Source organism: Panthera pardus, unplaced genomic scaffold (assembly GCF_024362965.1).
Source record: "Panthera pardus isolate Hobbes unplaced genomic scaffold, ASM2436296v1 HiC_scaffold_13, whole genome shotgun sequence".
NCBI classification, from domain to species: domain Eukaryota; kingdom Metazoa; phylum Chordata; class Mammalia; order Carnivora; family Felidae; genus Panthera; species Panthera pardus.
The window spans coordinates 146,066,389-146,083,609 of NW_026526688.1; the positions used below are offsets into that span (position 1 = coordinate 146,066,389).

General features: G+C 39.4%; 1 protein-coding gene across 1 annotated transcript in view; it reads left to right on the plus strand.

Moving 5' to 3' along the window:
* Positions 1 to 14,936, plus strand: part of LOC109277885 (cytochrome c oxidase assembly protein COX18, mitochondrial) — an 82,150-nt gene extending 67,214 nt beyond the window's left edge. Inside the window, exons 11-15 of the transcript XR_008421754.1 lie at positions 444 to 643; positions 4,463 to 4,520; positions 6,977 to 7,082; positions 11,574 to 11,691; positions 12,046 to 14,936. The gene's annotated coding sequence lies outside the window, so the exon portion shown is untranslated. The remainder of the gene's footprint in view (positions 1 to 443; positions 644 to 4,462; positions 4,521 to 6,976; positions 7,083 to 11,573; positions 11,692 to 12,045) is intronic.
* The last annotated feature ends 2,285 nt before the right edge of the window (positions 14,937 to 17,221 follow it).

Here is a 17,221-nt window from a genome sequence, read left to right on the forward strand (position 1 = left end):
TCAACATAGTACTCCAGGCAACTACTACCAGCTGATTAGCATAAGGAAGAGAGCGAAAACCATCTCTAACATAACAACTTCCATCTCTAACATAAGGCTTAATATTATTTTTTTCCTGCTTAAATAATTTATACTTATCTCATAATCATTAGTCTCATGTCCCTAGCATTATCTGAAGATGAATTATTTACTTTTATCTCTCAGATGCTATTGTGATTGTTTTAAAATGACCACAAATTCTTTGATGTTTCTCTTCAATAGATGGAAACTAATTCCTTGTCTACTAAGTGTGGGCTGGAGTAGATTTAGTGAATCTCTTCTAATGAAAAGAATTTAATGGAAGTGACGTGTGAAACTTTGAAGACTAGATATAAAAAATACTGTGATTACCTGCTAGTTTTTTTCCCCTCTTCTATCTCTATTTCTTATTTTCTCTCTCTCAGATAATTCAGTGTGGAGGAAGCTAGCATCCAGGCTAGAATCCCGTGTGGTGAGGAACTGAGACCTCACTCACCAACAGCCATATGAGTGAGCAATCTGGAAGTGGTACCTTCAGCACCAGTCGGGCCATCAGATGAAACTGCAGTGTCTGCCAGTACCCTAACTACAACCTTATGAGAGTCTCTGAGCCAGTGCCACCCAGGTGAGCAACTTCTGAATTCCTGACCCATAGAAACTAAATAATACATGATTACTATTTAAACCACTAAGTTTGGGGATAATATTTAAAATATAAATGGATAACTAATTCAACAATTTTAGGAACGTTTTTTAATGTTTATTTTTGGGAGAGAGAGAGACAGAGTGAAAGTGGGAAAGGGGCAGGGAGAGAGGGAGACACAGAATCTGAAGTAGGCTCTAGGTTCTGAGCTGTCAGCACAGAGCCCCACTTGGGACTCAAACTCACAAACCGCAAGACCATGACCTGAGCCAAAGTCAGATGCTTAAACAACTGAACCACCTAGGTGCTCCAACAATTTTAAGAACTTTTAAAGAAATAGGACTCATTTACAGCCCCTTTAAAAACCCACCCTCCTCTACTCCCAATTTTATTACTTTGGTATGGCCAAAGTAACTAGTTATCCACCAATTCCTGTTTGTTTGTTTGTTTGTTTTTTCTAAAGCAGGGGTAAGAAAACTGTTTAAAAAGGCCAGATAGTAAATACTTTAGGCCTTGTGGGCCATGTGGTCTTTGTCACAACCACTCAACTCTTGCAGCATGAAAGCAGCTGTAGACAATACTTACATGAATGAGTATGGCTGTTTTCTAATAAAAGTTTATTTGTGGACACTGAAATTTGAATTTCACAGAATCTTCACATCATGAAGTATTATTCTAATTTTGATTTTTTTCCCCAACCATTTTATTTTTTATTTTTATTTTTTAATGTTTTATTTATTTTTGAGACAGAGACAGAGCATGAACGGGGGAGGGGCAGAGAGAGAGGGAGACACAGAATCGGAAGCAGGCTCCAGGCTCCGAGCCATCAGCCCAGAGCCCCACGCGGGGCTCGAACTCGCAGACCGCGAGATCGTGACCTGAGCTGAAGTCGGACGCCTAACCGACTGAGCCGCCCAGGCGCCCCTCCCCAACCATTTTAAAATGTAAAAATCTTTCTTAGCTTGTAGGTCACTTAAAACCAGGCAGTGGGCCAGATTTGGCCCACAGGTATAGTTTGCTGATTCCTGTATTAAGTTAATAGAATTCTTGATATTTAACTGTCATGAATGCCCAAAATAAAGACATATTTCAGACAATAGCCATGTGACCACATCATGGTTAATGGGATGTAGGTGGAAAGGGTATGTGCAAATTCTGAGTCATGCTATTAAAGAGAAGTAGTGGACTCCCCCACCCCCACCACCCCCTTTATTCCCCTTTCTCACTGGCCAAAGTGAAGATCATCCTGGACCATGTAGATGACAGAAATGTCCTTGGGGTGGTGGAACAAACAGAGCCAGAATTCCTAGTTTTGGATCGTGTGCAGTCATACTTTTATAAGGGTAAGAAATAGACTACAATCATGTTTAAACCTGTCTGGTTTTAGATCCCTCTTCACACGTCACCAAATGTGAGCTCTAACTGATTCAGCTGGTTAGTGGTTAGCTACCATCTCTTAATGTAATGCCAGGTTGACATTGTGTTGTACTTTCAAGAATCACTGCAGACAGTGGTTAACAGCTATATGTGGAGTTAAAAAAATAATTCTTGGTTACTTATCAAGTCAGAATAGTCTGGACATAGGATAGCTTTGACTTTATTAAAAAACCAGAATTTCTAAAAAATGGCAGGTATTTGCCTTTTCTTCTGATTGTTGATTTCCTGCAATTTGGAAGTGAACAAATGTGCTTTTGTATCCATTTTCTCCCACCTCTATCATACTTATGGCCAAGAGTGGAATATGGTTAATTGAGAGACACATAAACAATACACTCTTTATAATATCTGAGGAAGAATTAATTCATAGTGTCCTTTGTGGAGCTTATTTATATAAATGAATGGGTTTAAAATCTCCCACCCCTACCCCCCAAAGTATCCCATGGTCCTATGGATCTTCTCATTCATATAACTAGAAGAAAATGTAATCATAATAGATATACCTATCTTCTGAGCACTTTTTATTTTCCACACCAGAACATGGGGGTCCCAGGGTGTGAACAACAGTGAAAAAGAATCCCACAGTCAAAGTCTGGAAAGCACTATGAGAATCATCAGCCATCACTTGGCAACATCAGAGCATCAGGCATTGTCCAAACACAATTGTTTGAGTTCTTGTGCTGACACACAGTGTTTCCCATTCATCTCTCCCCCTTTCTCTCCTTCTTTCTCTCCCCGCCAAAAACCCAACTCACTTTAAATAGGCACCCTCTTCCAAGTCCTGGCTGTTAGTGTCCCCAAGAGATTTCAGGGAGATACAGCCCTGGCTGAGGGTTAGAGCCAGAGGCCAGCCAGTGAAGGGAACAATGTCTGGGTTTTGAGAACAGCTGGAGCTTCAGAGGGAGAAAAGCAGCTTGGCGAATGAGGAAAGAATGTACTTGTCACTTCAGAGGCAAGAAACTTCGATTTCTCTCCTGCTTCTGCCAGCAAGTGTTTATTGGAAAGGAGAGTGGTGGTGATGGGCAGGTGACTTTCAGTTAGGATTTTATGGAATTTTTCATGTTTATTTTACCTTTTCAAAGAGCAGATAGATGTACAAATCCCACAGTATAACTATTCTGAATTCTGCTTGTGTTTTTATTGGATAAAGGAGTGTTGTTCCTCAGAGCTATTTTTACGGATGCCGCCCCTGGCCCATTTTGAAACTCTGCTTGCTTTCCTTGTATGTGAGCTAATATTTGTTATAGGGATTTTGGAGAAAAGTAGTAGAGGGTATTCAATGGAAGGTGAAGGCCGAAGGGAGGAGAAATCCTGTTCTGAGAACATGAGCTGAATTTACAGATGGGGGAATTGGATGGGCCTTTTCAGACAAAATAGGGATGTTTTAGCTGACACCAAGGTGAGCTTATAAAAAGTTTGATGAAGTTGGGGGGAAATAAAGTTTTTAAGATGTCATATTCTTTGGTCATGTCTTGAGTTCTCTGATTTTCTTAGATTCTTCTGGAAAAGGATAGAACAACAGAGACTGTTTTCCCACTCTGAATTCCTTTTGTTAGACTTGGAAAGTTTGATCTGATTTTAAGTATCCCTTATAAAATGAACAAGGAGTTCAATATTAATATTCAAAAAGTAATAATTGTTACCATTTAAAGGTCTCTTATCTCCTTTTCTCCATTCCCCCAATTTTTTTGTCTACTTCAGGATTCTTCTTTTAATTGTACCTGTTCTTGTGTTTGTTTTTTAATTTTTCTTTAGTTGGGGAATAAATATATCTAAAAGTTAAAATAGGGAATGAGACTTTATTGCAAGAATGTAAGGGACCAACTATATAGTCACTCTGGGTCTCTAAATTTCCCCAACTAGAATTAGTACTTCTGAGAGAAAAATAATATGTTGTGGTCTATTTGTCAGTAACCACAGTGAATTTCCTGACCTGGCAAGGTTCATGCAAGCCACTTCAGAGGCGTGGCCTCCTCCGCATCAAACTGTGTGGTAACTTAGCCTTTAACTTGGACACTCTTGTCTGAGGCCAAAGTACCAGGTTTCATTCAGCATCTATGGTGTGAATCACAGCAACTGTTTGCAAAAGGTGTCTCTTAGAAGGGGCTTGTGAGCAAAACAGGAACTTAGAATTTCATAGACTCCTTCCCAGCACAAGAATAGTCAGTGAACTCCAGGGACTATCCTGGGAGCAACATCTATCACAGTTCTTTATTCACCAGCATCAAGAGCATCTCCAAAGGGTTGACATATTTTTGTTGTTGTTGTTTTTTAATTTTTAATTTTTAAATATTTATTTATTTACTTATCTATTTATTTTTTAAATTTTAATTCCAGTATAGTTAACAGACTGTATTATATTAGTTTCAGGTTTGTAATATAGTGACTCAACAATTCTATAAATCACCCAGTGCTTATCATGGTAAGTGTACTCTTTTTAACGTTTATTTGTCTTTGAGAGACTGAGAAAGAGGACAAGCGGGGGCAGGGGGGGGGGGGCAGAGAGAGAGAAGGAGACACAGTATCCAAAGCAGGCTCCAGTCTCTGAGCTGTGAGCACAGATCCCAACACGGGGCTCAAACCCACAAACAATGAGATCATGACCTGAGCCGAACTTGGATGCTTAACCAACTGAGCCGCCCAGGCACCCCATAGTAAGTGTACTCTTAATCCCCATCACCTATTTCACCAATCCCTCCACCCACTTACCCTCTGGCAACCATCAGTTTGTTCTCTATAGTTAAGAGTCTGTTTCTTGGTTTGTCTCTCTCTGTCTCTTTTTTATATTTGATTATTTCTTAAATTTCACATATGAGTGAAATCATATGGTATTTGTCTTTGACTGACTTATCTTGTTTAACATTATACTCTCTAGCTCCATCCATGTTGTTGTAAATGGCAAGATTTCATTCTTTTTTATGGCTGAGTAATATTCCATTGTATGTATACACACAAACATACTACATACATGCCACATCTTTAGCCATTCGTCTATTGATGGACAGTTGGGCTGTTTCCATATCTTGGCTATTGTAAATAATGCTGCAGTAAACATAGGAGTGTGTGTATCCCTTTGAATTAGTGTTTTGTATTTTTGGGGAGTGCAATTGCTGGATCACAAGGTAGTTCTATTTTTAATCTCTTGAGGAACTTTTTTCCATACTTCTTTCCACAGTGGCTGTACCAGTTTGTATTCCCACCAACAGTACACAGTGTTCCTTTTCCTTCACATCCTTGCCAACACTTATTATTTCTTGTGTTTTTGATTTGAGTCATTCTGACAGATGTAAGGTAGTTTTATTGTAGCTTTGGTTTGCATTTCCCTGATGATGAGTGATGTTGAGCATCTTTTCATGTGTCTGTTAGCCATGTGTATGTTTTCTTTGGAGAAATGTCTGTTCATGTTTTCTGTCAGTTTTTTTTTATTGGATTATTTGGGGGGTTTTGGTATTGAGTTTTGTATGTTCTTTATATATTTTGGATACCAACCCTTTATAGGACACATTGTTTGCAAATATCTTCTCCCATCCCATAGGTTGTCTTTTAGTTTTGTTGATGTTTGCTATGCAGAAGACTTTTTTTGATGTATTCCCAATAGTTTATTTTTGCTTTTATTTCCCTTGCCTCAGGAGACATATCTAGAAAGATGTTGCTAAGGCTGATATCAGAGAAATTGCTGCTTGTGCTTTCTTATAGGATTTTATGGTTTTATGTCTCACATTTAAGTCTTTAATCCATTTTGAGTTTATTTTTGTGTATTTAATATTTAGGGGTGCCTGGGTGGCTCAGTCAGTTAAGTGTCTGACTTTGGCTCAGGTCATGATCTCACTGTTCATGAGTTCAACCCCCACGTCGGGCTCTGTGCTGACAGCTCAGAGCCTAGAACCTGCTTCAGATTCTCTGCTTCAGATTCTGTGTCCTCTTTGTCTCTGCCCCTTTCCCTGCTCACGCTCTGTCTCTCTCAAAAATAAATAAATATTAAAATTAAAAAAAAACATATTTCTTAAGGGGCTATTTTTAATAGATTTCCTAATTTGGGCATATTATTCTCAATATTTTAAAGGCTTGCATGTTTAAGACTAAAGAACAGCTATATAGGGGAGTCTGGATGGTTCAGTTGGTTTAGCATCCAACTCTTGATTTCAGCTTAGGTCATGATCTCATAGTTCCTGAGATCAAGCCCCATGTCAGACTCTGCGCCTAAAGCACAGAGCCTGTTTGGGATTCTCTCTCTCCCTCTCTTTCTCTCTTTCTTTCAAAATAAATAAACACTAAAAAAGGAATGGGATTCTCTCTCTCCCTCTCTCTCTCTTTCTTTCAAAATAAATAAACACTAAAAAAGGAACAACTATACATAAAATGTCCATACTACCCAAAGCAATCTATAGATTCAATGCAATCCCTATCAAAATACCAACAGCATTTTTTACAGAACAAATAATACTAAAATTTGTATGGAACCACAAAAGACACTGAATAACCAAAACAAATTTTGAGAAAGAGGAGCAAAGCTGGAGATATCACAATCCCAGGTTTGAAGATATACTACAATAATAACCAAAACAGTATGGTATTGGCACTGGCACAACACATAGATCCATGGAACAGAATAAGAGCCCAGAAATAAATCTATGCTTATATGGTCAATTAGTCTATGACAAAAGAGGCAAGAATATACATTGAGGAAAAGACAGTCTTTTCAATAAATGGCGCTGGAAACACTGGGCAGCTACATGCAAAAGAATGAAACTGGACCTGTTTCTCACACCACACATTAAAATAAACTCAAAATGGATTAAAGACTTAAATGTATGACCTGAAACTATAAAACTCCTAGAAGAAAACATAGGTAGTAATCTGTTCTGCTTTTTTTTCTAGATAAGTCTCCTCAGGCCAAGGAAACAAAAGCAAAAATAAACTACTGGGACTACACCAAAATAAAAAGCTTTTGCACAGTGAAGGAAACCATCAACAAAATTAAAAAGTAAGCTACTGAATGGGAGATGATATTTGCAAATGATATATCTGATAAGGATATAAAGAACTTATGAAAAGAACCAATAAATAGATAGATAGTTAACTTCTACAACTAAAAAAATCCAATTAAAAAATGGGCAGGGCTCATTATACTTCAATTTTTAAAAAATGGGCAGAGGACCTGAATAGGTATTTTTCCAAAGAAGATATACAGATGGCCAATAGACACATGAAAAGATGCTCAACATCATTAATCATCAGGGAAATGCAAATCAAAACCATGATATCACCCAATACCTGTCAGAATGGCTAGAATAAGAAAGACAAAAGATAAGTGTTGGCAAGGGGGTGGAGAAAAGGGAACCCTCTCATGCACTATTGGTGGGAATGTAAATTGATGCAGCCACTGTAGAAAATAGAATGGAAGCTCCTCAAAAAAGTAAAAATAGAAATACCATATGCTCCACTAGTTCTACTACTGGGTATTTACCCAAAGAAAATAAAACACTAAATCAAAAAGATATATGCACCCCTGTGTTTACCGTAGCATTATTTACAGTAGCCAAGAGATGGAAGCAACCCAAGTGTCCACCAATAGAAGAATGCATAAAGAAGATGTGGTATATATATACAAAGGAATATTGTTCAGCATAAAAACGAATGAAATCTTACCATTTGTAACAACATGAGTGGATCTAGAAGGTATTATGCTAAGAGAAATAAAAGAAAGACAAGGACTATGTAATTTCACTTACATGTGGAATCTGAAAAACAAAACAAAGCATAGCAGACACATAAATACAGAAAACAAATTGATGGTTGCCAGAGGGGAGGAGGTTGGGAGGAAGGGCAAAATGCATAAGGAAGAGTAAAAGGTACAGGCTTCCAGTTATGAAATGAATAAGTCATGGGAAGAAAAGGTACAGCATAGGAGGGGATATAGTCAGTGGTGTGGTAATGGCATTGCATGGTAACAGATGGTAGCTAGACTTGTGTTGAGAATAGCATAAGGTATAGACTTTTGAATGATTATGTTGGACACCTGAAACTAACATAACCTTGTGTGTCAACTACATTTTAATTTAAAAAAAAAAGGAAACATTATCTGGGTATATCAAGTGGTCAACATACCAAGTCTGGGCTTTTCTAGATCTCTGGTTTACCATTTACCATAGCCTTCATTTTTTGGCCGAGGTATTCAGTTTTGTTAACGCTTGAATTGCCTGCCATCAGGGAAACTAAACATAGCTTAGTAAATCTACCAAAGCTTTGTGTATAACAACATGGATTAACCACATGGGTTGCAGGAGACAGACCGCTCGATTAGACCTTGGCTTTGCTTTTTACTGGATTTTGATCTTGATCAAGTTATCTGACCTCTGCATCTGTGTCATCATCTGAAAATGAGGGTAATAAGTGCCTCCTATGTTACTATTGTAATGAAATAATGTGAGTAAAATGTGAGGTATGAATGAAATGATGCTTGTTAAGCAATTCACCCATTCCTGGCAATACTTAAAGGCTCAGTAAGTATTAGATGTTGATAGTGATGTTATGTTGTGGATTTTCATCATTTTATTATTATCATGGCTGGTTTTATCATACGAGGCAAAAAGTTAATATAATGAATTTATAATAAAACATAGTATAGTACCTGGAATACTTGAGTTACCTCTCAATAGTACTTCATTTATTGGTTTAAAGGTAATTTAAATATAGAAACCAGTAGTTAGAAAGCTGTCTGATTAATAAGGATAAAAGATTAGTTTATGGACAAATTGAAATAAGTTTTTTTGTTTGTTTTGTTTTGCTTTTAGCTGGTATCAACTCATATTAAGAGAGTAACTTCTGGTTATCTCTGCTGATAGAATGATGATTGGCCACTAAATTTACTGTTGATTAATTCTTTTGATTGAGGTGAATTCACATAACATAAAATTAACCATTTTAAAGTATATAATTTATTGGCACTTACTACATTCATAATGTTGTGGAAACACTTCCTCCTAGTAGTTACAAAACATGTTTTTATCACCCCAAACAAAATCTCATACCCATTAAGTAGTCACTTCTCACTTCCTGATCCCGCTAACCCAAGGCAACCACCAATCTACTTTTTGTCTTTTTGGATTTATTTACTTTAGATATTTCATGTAGATGGAGTCACATAATATGTGAGCTTTTATGTCTTTCACTTAGCCTAATATTTTTGAGGTTCATCCACACTGTAGCAATTATCAGTACTTAATTCCTTTTTATGGCTGAGTCATATTCTGTTGTGTATATAGGCAATATTTTGTTTATCCATTCGTTTATTGGTGGCCTTTGATTACTTTTTACAAGTGTAAAATTACTTAATAAATACAGCCCGGTAGAAAAAATACTTTCAATATGGGCTTCCAAAAGGAAAATGTTAGGATCATGAATAAATGGTACATTTACCTAGCAACCGTTGACTCTCCAATGACGAGTACAGAATGTGACATGTGAATGAATTGAATAAACTTGCATGAATGATGATGTTAGAAACTGACTTACAGATGGAATCAGTGTTCCCCATTGCACCAACTCAACTGAAAGGCAGAGGGTAAGGGAGCTCACTGCTAGAGTCTATGCAGGTCAGCCATATGGGCACAGGGCACTATGGAGAAAGGCAAATCTGGAAGGGCAAACTGAGAAAGCCAACATATGGACCAAAAGTCACTCAGGTCAGAAAGGGGCAGGTGACTGCACCTCTCATCTTATTCAGGGCCATAGAAGAATGAGTGATGAGTACCATACACAGATACCCATGCTCGTGCTTTCCTCCATTAAGCCTTACATTCTGGTTCTAATACAGGGAGTTAAAAAAGTAATATATAAAAATTAATGGTTTTGATTAGTATACAGTTACAATTTTGGAAACTGCTGAAATTTAAGGCCCACAGAGTGACGGTAATAAAGGTAAACTTGAAGAAAAATTGAGACTTGCCACACTATATATATCATATGCCCTAGATGGTGACTGCAAAGAAGCAAAATAAACTTCATAGAAACTGTGCCAGTTTAAGGAATCTGGGGAAAGATACTTGCTGAAAGAGCTCACCACATGTTTGCAAACATAAATCAAATTTAAGACAAAATTTTCCTTGAATGTGGTAGTTGAAGAATGAAGCCTGGTTATGAGCATAATCAGAACACTTTCACCACCCAAAGCGCCATTTATTCTCAAGATTGTAATGAATTTATTCTGCTTCAGAATTGCTTTATGTCCCACATGCTGTAATTTTTTATCTGGGAGTAATTTCATGATGCTTTTATTTGGCTAGCATAATTTAAGATTTAAACATAAATGCTTATAGATAATTTTCAATAATAGTTTTGTGATTTATGGACTTGCCAGGAATTAGATGAGGTCTGTACACGCAGCAATTTGACATATTTTATTGAAGAATATATAAAATTAAGAGGTTGGGAGACAGAAACATACATGAGTAAAAGACAGGGAAATAAGTTATATTGGGGGGCAACTGGGTGACTCAGTCAGTGAAGCGTCCGATTCTTGATTTCAGCTCAGGTCATGATCTCACGGTTTGTGGGATCTAGCCCCACATCGGGCTCTGTGCTGGCAGCACAGACACTGCTTGGGATTCTCTCTCTCCTTCTGCCCCAACCCCCTCAAAATAAATAAATACATTTAAAAAGATAAGTTATATTAGGAACAGCTAAATAAATGAATATAATTTAGCTTAAAGAGGGGGTATTTGAAGAAGAGTTATATGGAAAATGCTGACTAACTGGATCTTTCTCTTTGTTAAGGACATGGGATAATGAACTTAATGAATATAAGTGAAGGATATGAATACTGGATTCAAAAGGACTTGGGTTAGAGTCCCACCTCCAAACACTTACCTGCAGTCTATAACTTCGGACAGATTCCTTAACTTATCTCACTTTGGTTTTCTGATGTGAAAAATTTCAGATATAACAGTAATTATGAGGTTGTTGGGAGGATTAAATGAGCTCAGCTTTGCATCCTGATGCACAGTAAACATCCAGTAAATGTAAGCTATTTTTATTGCTCAGAGTCAAGGACATTTAAATACTGGACTAGATCATCAAAGGAATAGATTCTTCCCTTGAGAGCAGAGAGAATGTGAGAGGATCTTCTCTGTCTGCAAGAAACATTCTTCTCCAGATGATCCATTTATGTATTTTTCTAGTTCACAATCCTAGCAGGAACGTATAAATAAGGAGCAGCTGTTGTAAAAATCCTTTTTCCTCTTTCATGTCGGCTTGCTATCTTTGGGAAGAAAATTTTTGCTATTTAAACTCCACATTGGTCACTATGCTTGTGGGTTGAAATAGGGGCCTTACTGCTGATGGGGCTAAACCAAAGCTTCCAAGGGGGAGCCAGTGCCTGAGAGGTATGCTGCTATTGGTGCCCTGCTCTTATTTCTCAGGCAAGCCTCCCCACTTCAGTTAGACAGGCCAAATCTGCCTGATCTTTTCTTCCAAGCCAAGGGTGACTACCCTGCAATGGCACGTGGCAAGTGGAAGGACCAAGGAATTGACATTCTCCAGGAGCAGTCTTCCCAAGTGACTGGTAGAGGTGGTGGGTGAATTCTTGAGCTCAGGTAAGAAAATTCTCTTTCACACTGTTTTCTCATAGGAGTTCACACCTGGCACCAAGTGGGATTCACTTTTATTTGCTGCTTCCTTTTCCTTTTCTCACTTCCCCCACTTTCCCTTTGGTGTTTTGGGGATTACCTGAATTACCTCAAATAAATTGCTTGCATTAAAAATCCTTGTTTCAGAGTCTGCTTTTGGGAGAGCCAAACTGAGGCAGGGTGTGAGTGGCTGTCTTTCATGATTTGTTGATTTATTTTTTCCAGCTTTATTGAGATACAGTCGGCACATAATTGTATAAGTTTAAGGTGTACAAGGTGTTGATTTGATGCACACATATATTGTATCTTTTATGTTTTCAGAGCAGCGAACATCAAAATAGAGATTATGGGAGATTTGATGTGAATGGGAAAGGATGAGATTTATGGGGGAATTCACAAGAGGAGAGTCCATTGATTATAATTACAGACATATTATTGAACACTAAGTGCCAGACACTGGGCTAAACCCTGCTAGCATAAGAGATGGGTGCTGTCCTGGAGAGAGTCACACTCTTCCAGGAAAGACACTCCTAGCAATTCATCAATAAATTCCAAGATGATTCATGACTTAAGAAAGCTGAGAGAAATGTGCAATGGGAGTACTGATGAGAGAGAAGCTTGGAAGGCTGATGAAGATGTACTCCAAATTCACAAAGGAAGTATATCTGTGGTAAAGGATGAATAGGACTTTGGTGGGCCCAAGTTGAGAAGAGCCTTCTAGACAGAGAAAACAACCTGCATAACGTTTGAAGTTACATGGAGTGTTTGGGTGGACAGCTGGAGAAAAGTTCATCGTGGGGTGGAAAAGAGGCAGGAGATAAGGCTGAGAGGACGTGAAACATCTGATTATAAAAAGTCTTGTCTCCTTCAACTGTAGAACAGATGATAGGAGGAGGAAGGTCTTGATGCATCAGAAAATGCAAGTGCAGTGCCTTGTTCGTCACTTCCTTTTCTGCATGTCTCTGGTGCAAGGAGAAAAGGGAGAGGAGAAGAGACTCAGGAGAGAGGCTGTGTATCTTCAGGTACATCCATCATTGATGATCACATGCCTGACACCATACTAGTTCTTTCCAAACCTTATCCCATTTCATCCTCACGGTAAGCCAGTGAGGGAGGACTGTTCAACTGTTTTGCTGGTGAAGACATTGAGGCTTAGAAGAGGTCTAGAAAATTGTAAGATTTGGAATCATGACTGCCTGCTTAAAAAGCCCTTAACCACTACATTATACTACTTCTCTTTGGGAAGAAGCAAATGTGGAGTGGACAGCAGCTGCTGTGGTCGCCTTTCCTGGATTGGGTGACAGCTAAGTGCACTGAGTTCTGCTTATGGAGCCACAAAAATCAGAAGAAACCAGAAGGAGCAGCCATCATGTTGGAAGTCATTTCTTTTGGTATTTACTTTGGTGAAGTCTCCAGAAGATACTTTGGACTTGGAGTACTTGCTTTTTCATCAGATTCATCCTTAGCAACTGCTAAAAGCATTCAACAGAGGACAAGAGAATAAAAAAATTACTTAATTCACACAGTGGCAATGCCAGCGCTCAAGTGACTATTGGCCTTTGGTGAACCATTTTCTTTAAGAGCCCTCGTATAGCACTATCATAATTCTGTAACACCTCAACGCTGACCTTTTCGTTTGTAAAAGGCTTAAGTAAACAAAATTATAGCTTTTCTGCTACACTCCCAGCATTTTTGAGCTACTTAGTATTTTTGAACTTTAACATTTGTCTGAAGAACTCAGTTACTTGAATGAAAAAGTTTGTCATTGACCTGTCATTTAACACTTGAGAAAGTGGGGTCTAATTAGTGTGGCTTTTAAATTTTTTTCTACAAACGGAATTCTGAAATGTAGATAGATAAGAAATATAAAGTGGATCAGATGTTCTCATAAATAATGAAAACCAGACATTTGAATGGTTTGGAAAATTTTAATCACTGTATATTCTCATGCTACCCTGAAGAGGGAAGAAGTACAGAGACAATCTAGAAAATGTCAAAGTACCTTTTACACATGTAACTGAAGTCTTAACTAAAAAGCTCTGTTGGGGCACCTGGGTGGCTTAGTCGGTTAAGCATTGACTCTTGATTTCAGCTCAGGGTCATGGGATCGAGCCCTACATCAGGCTCTGCACTGTCAGCCAACCTGCTTGGGATTCTCTCCCTCTCTCTCTGTCTCTCAGTCTCTCAAAATAAAGAAATGAATGCATGAATGAATGAATGAATAAAAGAAAAGCTCCGTAAATTGCAGAATAATCAATTATTAATCTTCTGCTAGACTGATAATCTTATTTTTATCAGAAGTCTCACAATAGTGCACTGTAAAATTTTTTTTCAAATAAAAAATTATTTGAAACAACCCATTTCTGTAATGCATTTTAAGAGACCCACATCATCAGATGCCCTAAAAACTGGCACACCACCATTATAAGATCATAGCATATGGGGACTTGGCATTTTGAACAGTGATTATTTCAGGTAGCAATCTTAAAATAAGCATTTAAGTCATTTTTTGCATCAACTACTAGACCCCTGTCTTTTAGAACTGGCACAATGTTTACTCTGTATCAGAATCCCAGTGATCTTTGAGAATCAACCTGAAAATGTTAACTTGCTGCTTCTGATGATGGTTGATGGTTATTCCTCTTTAGACTGAAGAGGGAAAAATCTAATGCATTCATCTAAAAACTTTATTTGCTATGGGAATTTGCTTTGGCTAATGCAATGTTTAAGACCTGCTGGTTCACTCAAAGGTCAAGGAACATTTATGTAAGGAATCTTCAATAACATTCTTTCAGCTTGGCGAGCAGAGAATACCCTGATGCCAGTTTTCCCCTCTTTTGAGTATTAAATTTGTGTATGTCTGCATTTAAATTCCTACCAAAGAGTGAAATTGTTTTCAAAATATGCAGATAACATCATGTCAAGTTAGAGCATTGTTTTAATTTTATTTCCTTTTCAGTGATTTTCCTTGTTGGTTTATCAAAAGCACTACTTTGAAACATTGATCATAACCAAAGCCTGCACTGTGAAAATATCTTTTACCAAACAGGTCGGTTTGCATTAAAGATGCTTCCTAAGGGGATGTTTACCTGCATTTCCCAAAGTATGTTCCGCAAACCTCTAATTCTAAACACTGGCTATGAGGATGGTAACAGTTGTTCAGAAAGAAAGAAAGTGTTCTTTCTGTGATTAAATAAATTCGAGTGATTCTGGGAATGTGGTGACACAACTTCCTTTCTTCCACTTTCAGTTTGAAACTACTTGACTCTCCTGAGCCATGTATCTATTGAGCCTGAGAACCTGGGGGTGCGGGGGAGGCTTTAGGCACCGTTGGGTCCTTTTGGTGAGGAGTGGTCCAGGGCTTCCTTGGATTAGAGGGTACTTTGTAAACACTTTGAAACCCAAGGCACCTAATCCTGGGAAATTCTCCACCTCCGTTTCAGATGAGTGTCCCCCTCCCTAACTGTCCACAGATCAGGAGAGAGCTGAAAGACTAAGTGGCATCTACCCTGCCATTCAGGGTAGGAGACGACAGGGAAGTTCTGCAGGACTGGTACGCTGGGTTTTCATCACATGCCCCAGGTCCTGAGAATATTTTGCCTATCACTGCCCTTTATGCTTTCTCAACAATAAAATCCAAGTTCCAAAGAAGCTACAAAAAAAGATAGCAGCCCAGCCGAGAGGGTCCAGCCACCCAAGAGAGAAGGAACAAGTTGAGCTATGAGAACGTATGTCACAGAAATACAGAAATAGAAGCGCTGGGGACAAGATTACGGTTCAAGATGGCGACGCAGGAGGCTCCCGGGCTCATGTCTTCTTCCCACGGACAAACCCAGTCTGCAGCTACATACGGCACAAAGTCTTCAGAGAAAAACTGTCCGAGCAACTCCTGTGCATCTGGTGAGCGAGAGAAGTCCTACTTTGAAGCAGGTAGGAGAGGCTGGGACACAACCTTGCCATAAGCCCTGTTCCCAGTGCCGTGACCCGCAATTGGGAGGGAACTCAAAACCCCGAGCTTCCCCTGGAGGGTTTGAACCCCACACCAGGCATATCAACTTTTAAGACCTGAGAGACAATCCCCCAAAACATCTAGCTTTGAAAAATAACAGGGCTCATCTCAGTGGGGCCCCCAAGGCTGTGAGGATCTAAGAAAAAAAAGCTCTTAAAGGGTTTGCACCCTTGGACTTACTTGCCTGGGGGTTCAGTGCAGAGGTGGCAGATAGAGACATGCTCAGACTTTGTGTGAATGAGGCTCATTTGCCGATTTCAAAGCCTGGGTCTGAGGGACAGGCATCTAATTCCGCACACATCTAGGGGCCTGCTGGCTGGTGAGTACCCTCTTCACACTCTCCCTCTGCCTCCCTCTGGCCAGCAGGCGGTGTCTTTTTCTTTCTTTTCTCTTCCCCCACCCCCCACCCCCAACCCCTGCAGGCACCATCTACATGCTTGCCTTGTGTCTCATTCTGATTGGCAGGTGCCATCTTCTGTTGTACCCCTTTTCCCCCAGGAGGCACCACTTATATGTTCTCCCTCTGCCTGATTCCAGCCAGTGGGCACCATCTTGGTGCCCTCCCTCTGTTGCACTGCAGAGCATCACTATCTCCTGGAGGGGAGCTGTTGCACGTGCCTGGTGCCCCTGGTTTTATAGCTGCCACCCAGGGAATGCCCCTTGATCATCTGGCTCTGTGGGCCAGGGGTGCTTGTGATCCTGAGTTTCATGGGAGTGTAACAATCAGAGAGACAGTTCTTGGCAGGCTACCGCTCCTGGGGCACTGCACAGACAGCAGACTGAGACACACCCCAGTCTTTCTGTCAAAGAGGCCTGCTTGCTAATGCTGGCAAGGGGTTTGGCACACAACTAGAAACCAACAGAAGTGCCCTCAGGGAATGGAGGCTGGAGAACTTTGCAGTCTCCCTCTGCCTAGCTACTACCACTCACCGTATCTCCCCCAAATGAGCTTAATGCTTGTATGGCACCCTGAGCTTTGCAACTCGCCACCAGGGGACATCTGTACATTGCCTGACACTGGTGGCCATCGGGGGACCACAGGACTGTATATATTTGCATCCTTTAAAAGCTGCTGCCCGAGGGCCTGGCTTCTAATCAGCTAGATGGAAATGATGATGGAAAGATAAAAGATTGGTGGGTAAATCCAGGAAACTGAACATATGGGTAGTAGGTATTCTGAAGGGGAAAAGAGAACAGATGGAGGAGAAACTGTACTTAAACAAATTCTAGGGGAGCATTTTTCAAGCCCGAGCTGACTTGAGTCTGCAGATTTACAGCACTCTCAGGGCTCTAGGCTGAACTGTTAAGAAAAGATACTCACCCAGTTATTTTCTGGTAAAATTCTTAAACTTTAGTGGATAAAGAAAAACTTTTTACAGTCTTCCAGGAAGAAAGATCAAATTGCCTCTTGAGCAAAAAGAATCATAATGCCACTAGAATACCCATCTGTAAACAAAGGAAACTAAAAGACAATGGAATAACATCAGA